Here is a 19,148-nt window from a genome sequence, read left to right on the forward strand (position 1 = left end):
ATACTTTTCTGAAAAATTGAGTGGGCCCACTCAATTTTTTATCATAAGTAGAATAATTCAGACTAGGCCCACTCAATTTTTCAGAAAAGTATGCAACAGGTTTGCCATCTTGTAATAACACACCTCCTAATCCAATTCCACTAGCATCACATTCAAGCTCAAAAGTCTTATTAAAATCAGGAAGTTGGAGTAAAGGAGCATGTGTCAACTTATCTTTCAATACCGTGAAGGCTTCTTCCTGTGCGGTACCCCAAAGAAAAGACACATCTTTCTTTGTAAGCTCATTGAGAGGTGCAGCAATGGTGCTGAAATCTCTCACAAAACGCCTATAGAATCCAGCGAGGCCAAGAAAACTCCTCACTTGTGTGACCGTTTTGGGCTGCGGCCAACTCTCAATAGCTTCAATCTTGGCTTTATCAACTTCAATTCCCTGTGGAGTAACAACATAGCCAAGAAAAGATACTCGGTCGGTGCAAAAGGTGCACTTCCCAAGGTTACCAAACAAATGTGCATCACGTAGAGCAATAAAAACAACACGTAAATGTTCCAAATGTTCTTCCAAAGATCTGCTATAAATCAATATGTCATCAAAGTAAACTACCACAAATCGTCCAATGAAAGCACGTAAAACTTCGTTCATTAATCTCATGAAAGTACTAGGTGCATTAGTTAACCCAAAAGGCATGACTAACCACTCATATAATCCAAACTTAGTTTTAAATGCTGTTTTCCATTCATCTCCCAATTTCATACGAATTTGATGGTAGCCACTACGCAAATCAACTTTGGAGAATATTGTAGAGCCACTCAATTCATCAAGCATGTCATCTAGCCTAGGAATAGGATGACGATAACGAATAGTAATATTATTAATGCCTCTACAATCAACACACATACGTGATGTACCATCCTTTTTCGGCACTAGAATAATAGGAACAGCACAAGGACTAAGGGATTCGCGTGTATAACCTTTGTCGAGAAGCTCTTGTACTTGACGCATAATCTCCTTCGTCTCCTCTGGATTGGTACGGTATGGTGCACGGTTTGGCAGTGAAGCACCGGGAATTAAGTCAATCTGATGCTCAATCCCTCGAATAGGCGGTAATCCCGGTGGCACGTCTTGTGGAAAGACGTCAGCGAACTCCTGCAAAATGTTAGTGACAGCAGGAGGCAAAGAGGAAGGCACGTCCTCGAATGAAAATAATGCCTCTTTGCACACAAAAGCATAGCAAACAGATTTGCTGAAATCTAGCTCATCAATATCAGATTTAGTGGCAAATAAACATGCACTTTTCAATTTAATTTCAGAAGCAACACTAGATGGTTTATTATTAGGCTTCTTTTGTTGCTCAAATTCTTTTGCCACAATCTGATTTTCACTCATATTCTTCTCCTGTTTTGCTTTATTAGCTCTATTAATATCATCTTTCAAAATGGAATCAGGAGTCATAGGAAGCAAAGTAATATTTTTATCCTTATGAACAAGAGTATAGTGATTGTTTCTACCATGGTGTACAGAGTTTTTATCAAATTGCCATGGTCTACCAAGTAATAAGGAACATGCTTGCATAGGTACCACATCACAATCAACATAATCAGCATATGTAGAGATACTAAAATGCACACGAACAGTACGTGTTACCTTAACCTTGCCGCTGTTGTTGAACCATTGGATGTAGTAAGGATGTGGATGTGGTCTTGTGGTGAGAGAAAGCTTCTCCACCATCTCCATACTAGCCAAGTTGTTGCAGCTCCCTCTGTCTATTATGACGCGCACAGAACGTTCCTTCACAACTCCCTTGGTATGGAACAAATTGTGCCTCTGATTTTGCTCAGCTTGTGTGACCTGCACACTCAAAACACGTTGAGCAACTAAACATTCATACCTGTCAGCGTCTTCAGGAGCCATGTATTGCGTCTCATGATCAGAATCATCTCCACCATGTTCTTCACGTGTAATAAGAGCCAATGTCTCCTCATCATAGTCACTAGCGGACTCATATCCACCATCCGCGGTAGCAATCATCACACGCGGAGATTTGCATTCTCTCGCATAATGACCTCCTCCCTTACAACGACGACGAATAATATCACTTGTGTGCCCTGTTGATGCCATGGAAGAAGAAGAACGTTGTGCAGGCCCCGCAGGTGCGCTCTTGGCAGATAATGGTGGTTGTGCCTGTTTTCTTGTATCACGGCTGGAGGTGGCACCGGATGGAGGTGCTGGTGCAGTTGAAGTAGAAGATGCACGTGGTGTCCATGATGAAGGTCGGCCTGCAGAAAAGTTAGTTCGCCCCAATGCTTGTCGATCCTGCACTTCACGTCCAGCTTTACAAGCAAGATGGAATAAACGAGTGATATTAGTATACTCCTTATAGTCTAGAATGGTCTGAATCTCTCTATTTAATCCACCCAGAAAACGTGCAAGCATAGCTTCATTCTCCTCAACAATACCACATCTAATCATGCCAGTTTGTAATTCCTAATAATATTCTTCTACCGAATTTTTCCCTTGTCTTAAACGCTGCAATTTTTGAAGCAATTCACGTTGATAATATGGTGGAACCCAACGCGTACGCATAGTAGTTTTCAAAGCAGCCCAAGTAGTTGGAATAGGATATAATCTACAATGTTCAGACCACCATACACATGCAAAACTAGTGAAAGCACAAACAGCAGCAGCAACTCGTCTCTCCTCAGGATATTGTAAACATGTAAATCGTTGTTCAGTTTCTAACTCCCAAGTAAGATATATATCAGGAACATATCTACCCTCAAATGGTGGAATATTCAATTTCAGTTTAGGAATATGGACATCATCTCGTACCTGAGGTGGTGGTGCAGGCCTACCATTACGAATATATACCTGAGGTCGACCTGGTGGTGGTGGTGCTGGTGGCTGCACGTAGTTCGGATTTTGATCAACCTCATCGTCATAATCTCCCACATAATCATCATCCTCCTGGGTACCAGCAGCAGCAGTAGCAGGAGCCAAAGAAGCACCAACAGCAGTAGCAGCGGCACCAGAATTTTGTCCTGGCTCAATAGGAATGCGCTGTGCTCGTCCATACTGATTCGGAAGGGGGCGTAGTTGTTGTTGTTGCAGAGGTGCGACAGGTGCAGCGGTGGTGGAAGACGCGCAAGCAGTTCATTAAATCTATTATCGAGCTTTGTTTCGAACGTCTTCTCAAGGCCAGTAATCTTCTCCATGGCCTCTTCAAAATTGTTCAGCACATCTTGCACCTGTTCAGTCATCATTTGCTGAAACTTATCATGAAGCTCCTTGTTCGATAAGTTCTCCCAGTGAATCTCGTCGGCTTGTGATCCTGGCATGGTTAGCAGCAATAGAAACACACAAGAATATGATCCTACAGACTACTAAGAAGTGGTGGTGGTGTATCACAAATCCGTCAAGCAAATCTCAAATTCTTACCAGTTCTTACCCAGCAGCAGGCGGTGATCGGCAACCGTTGTAGTCAAAAACTCTCAAAGCATGGATAGAGCGATTACCAGGGAGAGTCAAACACACGACGTAGATGTATGTGGAGCTGGGAAGGCTTATAATATGGTAGCAAAAAGAGTCAGCAATAATCAATTCAGAGATGCAAAGTTGAATAAACGCTCAACGACGGTACTGTGCTGGTCCTAGGCTAGACTGTGCTAGAGACGCGAGCCTAGAACACCAACAAAATCACGGCGCGGCACGTAAACAAGGGAAAAGCACACTGTTTTTTTTGCTCTTTTTTTTTTGCGAAAAATCACTATAATGGCGAGTGTCTCAAAACTCTTCCTAGGTCAAACTGACAGGATGGGCACGAAATTTTTTTTTCGACCAAATTTTTTTTTTCGACTGCCCGGACCCAAAAACTGGAAACGGGTCAAAAAAAACTTCCTATAATGGCACCTGTCTCAAAACACTCAGAAACACCTAAAAATAGGATAGCCAGAAATTTTTTCGAAAAATGCGTTTTTGAAAAATTTTGGGCCTAAACGGAGCGTGGTTTCCCGACTCTTTTTTTTTCGAAACCTACTCCGGCAAGGAAACACGAATCGGAATCTAGATGGATCCCGAAAACAAACCTAATAAGCAAGGAACTCGGATTGGTGGTGGATATATGGTGGTGGTAAATGGCAGCGGTGGTGGTAGCGGTAGTAGTATATGGATATGGATCGGTGGTGGTATATGGGCACGGATTGGTGGTGGTATATGGATACGGATTCGGAGCGGTGGTGGTAGATGGCAGGGGCGATGATGATGGTGCGGCGGCGGCGTGACAACTTATGACCAGAACTCGAAACTCTAAAAGACTAGACTCTAAGACCAGCAACTAGACCGACGATGCAACCGCAAATTCAACAAAGCAAAACCGTAAAAAGATTATGCAAAGGCTCAGATTGGTTCGGATATGATGAACTAACCCTAATTTTTTTGTGGCTTTTTCGTGGACTGTAGGTATGAAGAACAGACTCGATCTAAACTACGAAAAACTGTAAAATCTCACCGAGCAACCTGGAAATCTGATACCACTTGATAGAGGCAAAGGTGTCCTGTCTTTCGATGAGATGATGGATATCGCTTTGGTGGCAGTCGACTTTGACGATCCGACTACGAACGTGCGAGGACGTCGCGCCTTAGCAATCGCTAAACCAACTCCGAGAGGTTATTGACCACGCCGGAGCACGATCAACCTGACCACGAGGGTCTGTTTCCTGCGAGCAAACGAAGAACAAGCAAGAAACTCAGATTGCAATCTGGATATTGCGAATATAAGATGAAAGCTTTATTGATCAAGGTGGGGTTCTGTGACGCCTTTGTCTGGTCGTTGAACACAAATGAAGTACGCGAAGTTGCAGCTATGGCGAACTTTTAATCTAAACAAAACCCAAAGTCTAAACGATGCCCTAAGGGCTGTATATATGGAGGAAGAGGGGGGGAATTTCGTGGCCCTTGGTGGAGGGGTCCGAAATCAACCCTATCTCTTGTTTCCCCACACATACGGACTCTAAAAATAGCCTATACTTATGTATTTCGGAATTACATGGGCCTGGCCCAATAATAAGGTGACGCAGCACCTAAAATAGCCTCGGGACGAAATTTATGAAGTGGCATCTTGTATATTTCGTCCATGGCTTCATGCACCCATTATGGTGGCTTCAAAGTCCTGAAATCATCACTTGTAACTCCGTTGTTGTTCCCCTTGCGCATGGCATCATCTCCATGCTTGTTCTTGCTCCAATGTTCATCCTTCTCCAAGCTAAGCCCTTCATTTGTAAGCAAAACAAATGTATCCAATTTAGGCAGCATCATATTCTCATGAACATTAGAATCATTACCAAGAAACGAAAGTACCTGATAATTTAATTGGCGTGCGCGAGCTCTAGTAATTGGTCCCGTATATGTAGCAGTAGGGGCTGTGGGTGTAACAATGCTATTGATGTCCTCATCACTCTAACACCTTAAAGGGACCATCAGCATGTGGCATTAACTTTGATTTGCGCAAATCAGGAAATCTATCCTTACGCAAATGTAACCAACAAGATCTCCAGGTGCAAACACAACATGTTTTCTACCCTTATCTCCAGCAAGTTTATATTTAGCATTCATACGCTCAATATTTTCCTTAGTTAACTCATGCATTTTTAAAATCAATTCAGCACGTTGTTTAGCATCAAAATTAACCTTCTCCGAAGATGGAAGAGGCAACAAATCAATAGGTGCACGAGGTAGGAAACCATACACAACTTCAAAAGGGCACATCTTAGTAGTAGAATGCAATGAACAATTATAAGCAAATTCAATATGAGGCAAGCATTCCTCCCACATTTTCTTATTATTCTTCAAAACAGCCCTAAGCATTGTAGACAACGTTCTATTGACTACTTCAGTTTGTCCATCAGTTTGGGGGTAACAAGTAGTACTAAAAAGCAGTTTAGTCCCCAACTTAGCCCATAAACATCTCCAAAAGTGGCTAAGAAATTTAGTATCACGATCTGAAACAATAGTATTTGGCACACCATGCAAGCGAATAATTTCACGAAAGAACAAATCAGCAACATTAACAGCATCATCGCTTTTATGACATGGTATAAAGTGTGCCATTTTCGAGAATCTATCCACGACAACAAATATGCTATCCCTCCCCTTCTTTGTTCGAGGTAAACCTAAAACAAAGTCCATAGATATATCCTCCCAAGGAACACTAGGTACAGGCAAAGGCATATATAAACCATGAGGATTGAGTCGTGACTTAGCTTTTTGACATGTAGTGCAGCGAGCAATAAAACGCTCAACATCTCGTCTCATCTTTGGCCAAAAGAAATGTGTAGCAAGTACGTCCTCCGTCTTCTTCACGCCAAAGTGTCCCATTAATCCTCCTCCATGCGCCTCCTGCAACAACAAAAGACGAACGGAGCTAGCTGGAATGCATAGCTTGTTAGCACGAAACACAAATCCATCGTTAACAACAAACTTGTTCCACATTCTTCCTTCTTTACAATTCTGCATTACATCTTTAAAATCAGCATCATGCACATATTGATCTTTGATGGTCTCCAAACCAAATATTTTGAAGTCAAGTTGTGAAAGCATAGTATAGCGACGAGACAATGCATCAGCAATAACATTTTCTTTTCCCTTCTTGTGTTTAATGACATAAGGGAAAGTCTCATTGAATTCAACCCATTTAGCATGTCTACGATTTAGTTTAGCTTGACTTTTAATATGTTTCAAAGATTCATGATCAGAATGTATAACAAATTCTTTGGGCCATAAATAATGTTGCCATGTTTCTAAAGTCCGAACAAGAGCATATAATTCTTTATCATAAGTAGAATAATTCAGACTAGGCCCACTCAATTTTTCAGAAAAGTATGCAACAGGTTTGCCATCTTGTAATAACACACCTCCTAATCCAATTCCACTAGCATCACATTCAAGCTCAAAAGTCTTATTAAAATAAGGAAGTTGGAGTAAAGGAGCATGTGTCAACTTATCTTTCAATACCGTGAAGGCTTCTTCCTGTGCGGTACCCCAAAGAAAAGGCACATCTTTCTTTGTAAGCTCATTGAGAGGTGCAGCAATGGTGCTGAAATCTCTCACAAAACGCCTATAGAATCCAGCGAGGCCAAGAAAATTCCTCACTTGTGTGACCGTTTTGGGCTGCGGCCAACTCTCAATAGCTTCAATCTTGGCTTTATCAACTTCAATTCCCTGTGGAGTAACAACATAGCCAAGAAAAGATACTCGGTCGGTGCAAAAGGTGCACTTCCCAAGGTTACCAAACAAACGTGCATCACGTAGAGCAATAAAAACAGCACGTAAATGTTCCAAATGTTCTTCCCAAGATCTGCTATAAATCAATATGTCATCAAAGTAAACTACCACAAATCGTCCAATGAAAGCACGTAAAACTTCGTTCATTAATTTCATGAAAGTACTAGGTGCATTAGTTAACCCAAAAGGCATGACTAACCACTCATATAATCCAAACTTAGTTTTGAATGCTGTTTTCCATTCCTCTCCCAATTTCATACGAATTTGATGGTATCCACTACGCAAATCAACTTTGGAGAATATTGTAGAGCCACTCAATTCATCAAGCATATCATCTAGCCTAGGAATAGGATGATGATAACGAATAGTAATATTATTAATGCCTCCACAATCAACACACATACGTGATGTACCATCCTTTTTCGGCACTAGAATAATAGGAACAGCACAAGGACTAAGGTATTTGCGTATATAACCTTTGTCGAGAAGCTCTTGTACTTGATGCATAATCTCCTTCGTCTCCTCTGGATTGGTACGGTATGGTGCACGGTTTGGCAGTGAAGCACCAGGAATTAAGTCAATCTGATGCTCAATTCCTCGAATAGGCGGTAATCCCGGGCACGTCTTGTGGAAAGACGTCAGCGAACTCCTGCAAAATGTTAGTGACAGCAGGAGGCAAAGAGGAAGGCACGTCCTCGAATGAAAATAATGCCTCTTTGCACACAAAAGCATAGCAAACAGATTTGCTGAAATCTAGCTCATCAATATCAGATTTGGTGGCAAATAAACATGCACTTTTCAATTTAATTTCAGAAGCAACACTAGATGGTTTATTATTAGGCTTCATTTGTTGCTCAAATTCTTTTGCCACAATCTGATTTTCACTCTTATTCGTCTCCTGTTTTGCTTTATTAGCTCTATTAATATCATCTTTCAAAATGGAATCAGGAGCCATAGGAAGCAAAGTAGTATTTTTATCCTTATGAACAAGAGTATAGTGATTGTTTCTACCATGGTGTACAGAATTTTTATCAAATTGCCATGGTCTACCAAGTAATAAAGAACATGCTTGCATAGGTACCACATCACAATCAACATAATCAGCATATGTAGAGATACTAAAATGCACACGAACAGTATGTGTTACCTTAACCTTGCCGCTGTTGTTGAACCATTGGATGTAGTAAGGATGTGGAAGTGGTCTTGTGGCGAGAGAAAGCTTCTCCACCATCTCCATCCTAGCCAAGTTGTTGCAGCTCCCTCCGTCTATGATGACGCGCACAGAACATTCCTTCACAACTCCCTTGGTATGGAACAAATTGTGCCTCTGATTTTGCTCAGCTTGTGTGATCTGCACACTCAAAACACGTTGAGCAACTAAACATTCATACCTGTCAGCGTCTTTAGGAGCCATGTATTGCGTCTCATGATCAGAATCATCTCCACCATGTTCTTCATGTGTAATAAGAGCAAAAGTCTCCTCTTCATAGTCACTAGCGGACTCATATCCACCATCCGCGGTAGCAATCCTCACACGCGGAGATTTGCATTCTCTCGCATAATGACCTCCTCCCTTACAACGACGACAAATAATATCACTTGTGTGCCCTGTTCATGCCATGGAAGAAGAAGAATGCTGTGCAGGCCCCGCAGGTGCGCTCTTGGCAGATAATGGTGGTTGTGCCTGTTTTCTTGTATCACGGCTGGAGGTGGCACCGGATGGAGGTGCTGGTGCAGTTGAAGTAGAAGATGCACGTGGTGTCCATGATGAAGGTCGTCCTGCAGAAAAGTTAGTTCGCCCCAATGCTTGTCGATCCTGCACTTCACGTTCAGCTTTACAAGCAAGATGGAATAAACGAGTGATATTAGTATACTCCTTATAGTCTAGAATGGTCTGAATCTCTCTATTTAATCCACCCAGAAAACGTGCAAGCATAGCTTCATTCTCCTCAACAATACCACATCTAATCATGCCAGTTTGTAATTCCTGATAATATTCTTCTACAGATTTTTTCCCTTGTCTTAAACGCTGCAATTTTTGAAGCAATTCACGTTGATAATATGGTGGAACCCAACGCGTACGCATAGCAGTTTTCAAAGCAGCCCAAGTAGTTGGAATAGGATACAATCTACAATGTTCGGACCACCATACAAATGTAAACTAGTGAAAGCACAAACAGCAGCAGCAACTCGTCTCTCCTCAGGATATTGTAAACATGTAAATCGTTGTTCAGTTTCTAACTCCCAAGTAAGATATATATCAGGAACATATCTACCCTCAAATGGTGGAATATTCAATTTCAGTTTAGGAATATGGACATCATCTCGTACCTGAGGTGGTGGTGCAGGCCTACCATTACGAATATATACCTGAGGTCGACCTGCTGGTGGTGGTACAGGTGGCTGCACGTAGTGCTGATTTTGATCAACCTCATCCTCATAATCTCCCACATAATCATCCTCCTCCGCATTAGCAGCAGGAGCCACAGAAGTATCAACAGCAGCACCAACAGTTTGGCCAAACGCAAGAGGAACACGGCTTGCTCGGCGGATGTCTGTTTTGCGACGTGGAGGTAGTCGTTGTTGTTGTTGTTGTTGGAGAGGAGCGTTAGGTGCAGCGGGTGGTGGTGGTGGAAGACGCGCGAGCAATTCATTAAACTTGTTATCGAGCTTTGTTTCGAACGTCTTATCAAGGCCAGTGATCTTCTCCATGGCCTCTTCAAAATTGTTCAGCACATCTTGCACCTGTTCAGTAATCATTTGCTGAAACTTATCATGAAGCTCCTTGTTCGATAAATTCTCCCAGTCAATCTCGTCGGCTTGTGATCCTGGCATGGTTAGCAGCAATAGAAACACACAAGAATATGATCCTACAGACTACGAACAAGTGGTGGTGGTGGGTGTCACAAATCCGTCAAGCAAAACTCAAATTCTTACCAGTTCTTACCCAGCAACAGGTGGTGATCGGCAACCGTTGTAGTCAAAACTCTCAAAGCTTGGATAGAGCGATTACCAGGGAGAGTCAAACGCACGACGTAGATGTATGTGGAGCTGGGAAGGCTTATAATATGGTAGCAAAAAGGGTCAACAATAATCAATTCAGAGATGCAAAGTTGAATAAACGCTCAACGACGGTACTGTGCTGGTCCTAGGCTAGACTGTGCTAGAGACGCGAGCCTAGAACACCAACAAAATCACGGCGCGGCACGTAAACAAGGGAGGAGCACACTCTGAATTTTTTTTCTCTTTTTTTTTGCACTTCTTTTTCCTCTTTTTTTTTGCTCCGCAACAATTTTTTTTCGAAAAAGTCTACAAATGGTCTAAAAACTGCCTAGCCAGAATTTTCCAGACTTAGTTTTTTTTTGAAATTGGAACTATTTTTCTTCTGCGGATGGCTCGGAAGTTGGGGAGTCCTTCTCTATAACGACTCGGAGTATCGCGTGATCTGGAAATCGAGAATAATGCAACAATTACTGGACTCGGACTAGGACTGGTGGCGTAGATGAATCTGATGGAACTCGGACTGGTGGTGGAGATGAATCTGGAGGAACACGGACAGGTGGCGGATATATGTTGCAGGTGAACTCGGATTGGCGTGATGGCGGCGGATATGTGGTGGTGTATATGGATTCGGATTGGCGGTGAATATGTGGTGGTGGTATATGGCAACGGCGACGATGATGATGCGGTGGTGATATATGGCAGCGGCGACGTGACAACCTGTGAACAGAACTCGAAACTCTAAAAGACTAGACGCTAAGACCAGCAACTGGACACGACGATGCAACCGCAAATTCAACAAAGCAAATACAGAAAAGATTATGCAAGGCTCAGATTGGTTCGGATGGGATGAACTAACCCTAAATTTTTTTTTTGGCTTTTTCGTGGACTATAGGTATGAAGAACAGACTCGATCTAAACTACGAAAAACTGTAAAATCTCACCGAGCAACCTGGAAATCTGATACCACTTGATACAGGCAAAGGTGACCCGTCTTTCGATGAGATGATGGATATCTCTTTGGTGGCAGTCGACTTTGACGATCCTACTACGAACGTGCGAGGACGTCGCGCCTTAGCAATCGCTAAACCAACTCCGAGAGGTTATTGACCACGCCGGAGCATGATCAACCTGACCACGAGGGTCTGTTTCCTGCGAGCAAACGAAGAACAAGCAAGAAACTGAGATTGCAATCTGGATATTGCGAATATAAGATGAAAGCTTTATTGATCAAGGTGGGGTTCTATGACGCCTTTGTCTGGTCGTTGAACACAAACGAAGTACGCGAAGTTGCAGCTATGGCGAACTTTTAATCTAAACAAAACCCCCAAAGTCTAAACGGTGCCCTAAGGGCTGTATATATGGAGGAAAAGAGGGGGAATTTCGTGGCCCTTGGTGGAGGGGTCCGAAATCAACCCTATATCTTGTTTCCCCACACATACGGACTCTAAAAATAGCATATACTTATGTATTTCGAAATTACATGGGCCTGGCCCAATAAAAAGGTGACGCAGCACCTATAATAGCCTCGGGACGAAATTTATGAAGTGGCATCTTGTATATTTCGTCCAAGGCTTCATGCACCCATTATGGTGGCTTCAAAGTCCTGAAATCATCACTTGTAACTCCGTTCTTGTTCCCCTTGCGCATGGCATCATCTCCATGCTTGTTCCTGCTCCAATGTTCATCCTTCTCCAAGCTAGGCCCTTCATTTCTAAGCAAAACAAATGTATCCAATTTAGGCAGCATCATATTCTCATGAACATTAGAATCATTACCAAGAAACGAAAGTACCTGATAATTTAATTGGCGTGCGTGAGCTCTAGTAATTGGTCCCGTATGTGTAGCAGTAGGGGCTGTGGGTGTAACAATGGTATTGATGTCCTCATCATTACCAAACAAATATGCATCACGTAGAGCAATAAAAACAGCACGTAAAAGTTCCAAATGTTCTTCCAAAGATCTGCTATAAATCAATATGTCATCAAAGTAAACTACCACAAATCGTCCAATGAAAGCACGTAAAACTTCGTTCATTAATCTCATGAAAGTACTAGGTGCCATAGTTAACCCAAAAGGCATGACTGACCACTCATATAATCCAAACTTAGTTTTAAATGCTGTTTTCCATTCATCTCCCAATTTCATACGAATTTGATGGTAGCCACTACGCAAATCAGCTTTGGAGAATATTGTAGAGCCACTCAATTCATCAAGCATATCATCTAGCCTAGGAATAGGATGACGATAACAAATAGTAGTATTATTAATGCCTCTACAATCAACACACATACGTGATGTACCATCCTTTTTCAGCACTAGAATAATAGGAACAGCACAAGGACAAAGGGATACGCGTATATAACCTTTGTCGAGAAGCTCTTGTACTTGACGAGTAATCTCCTTCGTCTCCTCTGGATTGGTACAGTATGGTGCACGGTTTGGCAGTGAAGCACCGGGAATTAAGTCAATCTGATGCTCAATCCCTCGAATAGGCGGTAATCCCGGTGGCACGTCTTGTGGAAAAACGTCAGCGAACTCCTGCAAAATGTTAGTGACAGCAGGAGGCAAAGAGGAAGGCACGTCCTCGAATGAAAATAATGCCTCTTTGCACACAAAAGCATAGCAAACAGATTTTCTGAAATCTAGCTCATCAATATCAGATTTGGTGGCAAATAAACATGCACTTTTCAATTTAATTTCAGAAGCAACACTAGATGGTTTATTATTAGGCTTCATTTGTTGCTCAAATTCTTTTGCCACAATCTGATTTTCACTCTTATTCTTCTCCTGTTTTGCTTTATTAGCTCTATTAATATCATCTTTCAAAATGGAATCAGGAGTCATAGGAAGCAAAGTAATATTTTTATCCTTATGAACAAGAGTATAGTGATTGTTTCTACCATGGTGTACAGAATTTTTATCAAATTGCCATGCTCTACCAAGTAATAAGGAACATGCTTGCATAGGTACCACATCACAATCAACATAATCAGCATATGTAGAGATACTAAAATGCACACGAACAGTACGTGTTACCTTAACCTTGCCGCTGTTGTTGAACCATTGGATGTAGTAAGGATGTGGATGTGGTCTTGTGGTGAGAGAAAGCTTCTCCACCATCTCCATGCTAGCCAAGTTGTTGCAGCTCCCTCCGTCTATTATGTCGCGCACAGAACGTTCCTTCACAACTCCCTTGGTATGGAACAAATTGTGCCTCTGATTTTGCTCAGCTTGTGTGACCTGCACACTTGATAGAGGCAAAGGTGTCCCGTCTTTCGATGAGATGGTGGATTTCGCTTTGGTGGAAGTCGACTTTGACGATCCGACTACGAACGTGCGAGGACGTCGCGCCTTAGCAATCGCTAAACCAACTCCGAGAGGTTATTGACCACGCCGGAGCACGATCAACCTGACCACGAGGGTCTGTTTCCTGCGAGCAAACGAAGAACAAGCAAGAAACTAAGATTGCAATCTGGATATTGCGAATATAAGATGAAAGCTTTATTGATCAAGGTGGGGTTCTGTGACGCCTTTGTCTGGTCGTTGAACACAAACGAAGTACGCGAAGTTGCAGCTATGGCGAACTTTTAATCTAAACAAAACCCAAAGTCTAAACGATGCCCTAAGGGCTGTATATATGGAGGAAGAGGGGGGAATTTCGTGGCCCTTGGTGGAGGGGTCCGAAATCAACCCTATCTCTTATTTCCCCACACATACGGACTCTAAAAATAGCCTATACTTATGTATTTCGAAATTACATGGGCCTGGCCCAATAATAAGGTGACGCAGCACCTAAAATAGCCTCGGGACGAAATTTATGAAGTGGCATCTTGTATATTTCGTCCAAGGCTTCATGCACCCATTATGGTGGCTTCAAAGTCCTGAAATCATCACTTGTCACTCCGTTCTTGTTTCCCTTGCGCATGCCATCATCTCCATGCTTGTTCTTGCTCCAATGTTCGTCCTTCTTCAAGCTAGGCCCTTCATTTGTAAGCAAAACAAATGTATCCAATTTAGGCAGCATCATATTCTCATGAACATTAGAATCATTACCAAGAAACGAAAGTACCTGGTAATTTAATTGGCGTGCACGAGCTCTAGTAATTGGTCCAGTATGTATAGCAGCAGGGGCTGTGGGTGTAACAATTGTATTGATGTCCTCATCATCCTCCCCTTCTTGAAATGAAGTCGTCCTCGACGAAAGTTCATCTTCCTCACCCAAATAAGGCTTCAAATCTGCAATGTTAAAAGTGGAACTAACCCCAAAATCTGCAGGCAGCTCAAGTTTATATGCATTATCATTTATTTTCTCTAACACCTTAAAGGGACCATCAGCACGTGGCATTAACTTTGATTTGCGCAAATCAGGAAATCTATCCTTACGCAAATGTAACCAAACAAGATCTCCAGGTGCAAACACAACATGTTTTCTACCCTTATCTCCAGCAAGTTTATATTTAGCATTCATGCGCTCAATGTTTTCCTTAGTTAACTCATGCATTTTTAAAATCAATTCAGCATGTTGTTTAGCATCAAAATTAACCTTCTCCGAAGATGGAAGAGGCAACAAATCAATAGGTGCACGAGGTAGGAAACCATACACAACTTCAAAAGGGCACATCTTAGTAGTAGAATGCATTGAACGATTATAAGCAAATTCAATATGAGGCAAGCATTCCTCCCACATTTTCTTATTATTCTTCAAAACAGCCCTAAGCATAGTAGACAACGTTCTATTGACTACTTCAATTTGTCCATCAGTTTGGGGGTGACAAGTAGTACTAAAAAGCAGTTTAGTCCCCAACTTAGCCCATAAACATCTCCAAAAGTGGCTAAGAAATTTAGTATCACGATCTGAAACAATAGTATTTGGCACACCATGCAAGCGAATAATTTCACGAAAGAACAAATCAGCAACATTAACAGCATCATCGCTTTTATGACATGGTATAAAGTGTGCCATTTTCGAGAATCTATCCACGACAACAAATATGCTATCCCTCCCCTTCTTTGTTCGAGTTAAACCTAAAACAAAGTCCATAGATATATCCTCCCAAGGAACACTAGGTACAGGCAAAGGCATATATAAACCATGAGGATTGAGTCGTGACTTAGCTTTTTGACATGTAGTGCATCGAGCAATAAAACGCTCAACATCCCGTCTCATCTTTGGCCAAAAGAAATGTGTAGCAAGTACGTCCTCCGTCTTCTTCACGCCAAAGTGTCCCATTAATCCTCCTCCATGCGCCTCCTGCAACAACAAAAGACGAACGGAGCTAGCTGGAATGCATAGCTTGTTAGCACGAAACACAAATACATCGTTAACGACAAACTTGTTCCACATTCTTCCTTCTTTACAATTCTGCATTACATCTTTAAAATCAGCATCATGCACATATTGATCTTTGATGGTCTCCAAACCAAATATTTTGAAGTCAAGTTGTGAAAGCATAGTATAGCGACGAGACAATGCATCAGCAATAACATTTTCTTTTCCCTTCTTGTGTTTAATGACATAAGGGAAAGTCTCAATGAATTCAACCCATTTATCATGTCTACGATTCAGTTTAGCTTGACTTTTAATATGTTTCAAAGATTCATGATCAGAATGTATAACAAATTCTTTGGGCCATAAATAATGTTGCCATGTTTCTAAAGTCCGAACAAGAGCATATAATTCTTTATCATAAGTAGAATAATTCAGACTAGGCCCACTCAATTTTTCAGAAAAGTATGCAACAGGTTTGCCATCTTGTAATAACACACCTCCTAATCCAATTCCACTAGCATCACATTCAAGCTCAAAAGTCTTATTAAATTCAGGAAGTTGGAGTAAAGGAGCATGTGTCAACTTATCTTTCAATACCGTGAAGGCTTCTTCCTGTGCGGTACCCCAAAGAAAAGGCACATCTTTCTTTGTAAGCTCATTGAGAGGTGCAGCAATGGTGCTGAAATCTCTCACAAAACGCCTATAGAATCCAGCGAGGCCAAGAAAACTCCTCACTTGTGTGACCGTTTTGGGTTGCGGCCAACTCTCAATAGCTTCAATCTTGGCTTTATCAACTTCAATTCCCTGTGGAGTAACAACATAGCCAAGAAAAGATACTCGGTCGGTGCAAAAGGTGCACTTCCCAAGGTTACCAAACAAACGTGCATCACGTAGAGCAATAAAAACAGCACGTAAATGTTCCAAATGTTCTTCCAAAGATCTGCTATAAATCAATATGTCATCAAAGTAAACTACCACAAATCGTCCAATGAAGGCACGTAAAACTTCGTTCATTAATCTCATGAAAGTACTAGGTGCATTAGTTAACCCAAAAGGCATGACTAACCACTCATATAATCCAAACTTAGTTTTGAATGCTATTTTCCATTCATCTCCCAATTTCATACGAATTTGATGGTATCCACTACGTAAATCAACTTTGGAGAATATTGTAGAGCCACTCAATTCATCAAGCATATCATCTAGCCTAGGAATAGGATGACGATAACGAATAGTAATATTATTAATGCCTCTACAATCAACACACATACGTGATGTACCATCCTTTTTCGGCACAAGAATAATAGGAACAGCACAAGGACTAAGGGATTCGCGTATATAACCTTTGTCGAGAAGCTCTTGTACTTGACGCATAATCTCCTTCGTCTCCTCTGGATTGGTACGGTATGGTGCACGGTTTGGCAGTGAAGCACCGGGAATTAAGTCAATCTGATGCTCAATCCCTCGAATAGGCGGTAATCCCGGTGGCACGTCTTGTGGAAAGACGTCAGCGAACTCCTGCAAAATGTTAGTGACAGCAGGAGGCAAAGAGGAAGGCACGTCCTCGAATGAAAATAATGTCTCTTTGCACACAAAAGCATAGCAAACAGATTTGCTGAAATCTAGCTCATCAATATCAGATTTGGTGGCAAATAAACATGCACTTTTCAATTTAATTTCAGAAGCAACACTAGATGGTTTATTATTAGGCTTCATTTGTTGCTCAAATTCTTTTGCCACAATCTGATTTTCACTCTTATTCGTCTCCTGTTTTGCTTTATTAGCTGTATTAATATCATCTTTCAAAATGGAATCAGGAGTCATAGGAAGCAAAGTAATATTTTTATCCTTATGAACAAGAGTATAGTGATTATTTCTACCATGGTGTACATAATTTTTATCAAATTGCCATGGTCTACCAAGTAATAAGGAACATGCTTGCATAGGTACCACATCACAATCAACATAATCAGCATATGTAGAGATACTAAAATGCACACGAACAGTACGTGTTACCTTAACCTTGCCGCTGTTGTTGAACCATTGGATGTAGTAAGGATATGGATGTGGTCTTGTGGTGAGAGAAAGCTTCTCCACCATCTCCATGCTAGCCAAGTTGTTGCAGCTCCCTCCGTCTATGATGACGCGCACAGAACGTTCCTTCACAACTCCCTTGGTATGGAACAAATTGTGCCTCTGATTTTGCTCAGCTTGTGTGACCTGCACACTCAAAACACGTTGAGCAACTAAACATTCATACCTGTCAGCGTCTTCAGGAGCCATGTATTGCGTCTCATGATCAGAATCATCTCCACCATGTTCTTCACGTGTAATAAGAGCCAAAGTCTCCTCATCATAGTCACTAGCTGACTCATAGCCACCATCCGCGGTAGCAATCATCACACGCGGAGATTTGCATTCTCTCGCATAATGACCTCCTCCCTTACAACGACGACAAATAATATCACTTGTGTGTCCTGTTGATGCCATGGAAGAAGAAGAACGCTGTGCAGGCCCCGCAGGTGCGCTCTTGGCAGATAATGGTGGTTGTGCCTGTTTTCTTGTATCACGGCTGGAGGTGGCACCGGATGGAGGTGCTGGTGCAGTTGAAGTAGAAGATGCACGTGGTGTCCATGATGAAGGTCGGCCTGCAGAAAAGTTAGTTCGCCCCAATGCTTGTCGATCCTGCACTTCACGTTCAGCTTTACAAGCAAGATGGAATAAACGAGTGATATTAGTATACTCCTTATAGTCTACAATGGTCTGAATCTCTCTATTTAATCCACCCAGAAAACGTGCAAGCATAGCTTCATTCTCCTCAACAATACCACATCTAATCATGCCAGTTTGTAATTCCTGATAATATTCTTCTACAGAATTTTTTCCTTGTCTTAAGCGCTGTAATTTTTGAAGCAATTCACGTTGATAATATGGTGGAACCCAACGCGTACGCATAGCAGTTTTCAAAGCAGCCCAAGTAGTTGGAATAGGATACAATCTACAATGTTCAGACCACCATACACATGCAAAACTAGTGAAAGCACAAACAGCAGCAGCAACTCGTCTCTCCTCAGGATATTGTAAACATGTAAATCGTTGTTCAGTTTCTAACTCCCAAGTAAGATATATATCAGGAACATATCTACCCTCAAATGGTGGAATATTCAATTTCAGTTTAGGAATATGGACATCATCTCGTACCTGAGGTGGTGGTGCAGGCCTACCATTACGAATATATACCTGAGGTCGACCTGCTGGTGGTGGTACAGGTGGCTGCACGTAGTGTTGATTTTGATCAACCTCACCCTCATAGTCTCCCACATAATCATCCTCCTCCGCATCAGCAGCAGGAGCCACAGAAGTATCAACAGCAGCACCAACAGTTTGGCCAAACGCAAGAGGAACACGGCTTGCTCGGCGGAGGTCTGCTTCGCGACGTGGAGGTAGTCGTTGTTGTTGTTGTTGTTGGAGAGGTGCGTTAGCTGCAGCGGGTGGTGGTGGTGGAAGACGCGCGAGCAATTCATTAAACTTGTTATCGAGCTTTGTTTCGAACGTCTTCTCAAAGCCAGTGATCTTCTCCATGGCCTCTTCAAAATTGTTCAG

Source organism: Triticum aestivum, chromosome 1A (assembly GCF_018294505.1).
Source record: "Triticum aestivum cultivar Chinese Spring chromosome 1A, IWGSC CS RefSeq v2.1, whole genome shotgun sequence".
Taxonomy (NCBI): Eukaryota; Viridiplantae; Streptophyta; class Magnoliopsida; order Poales; family Poaceae; genus Triticum; species Triticum aestivum.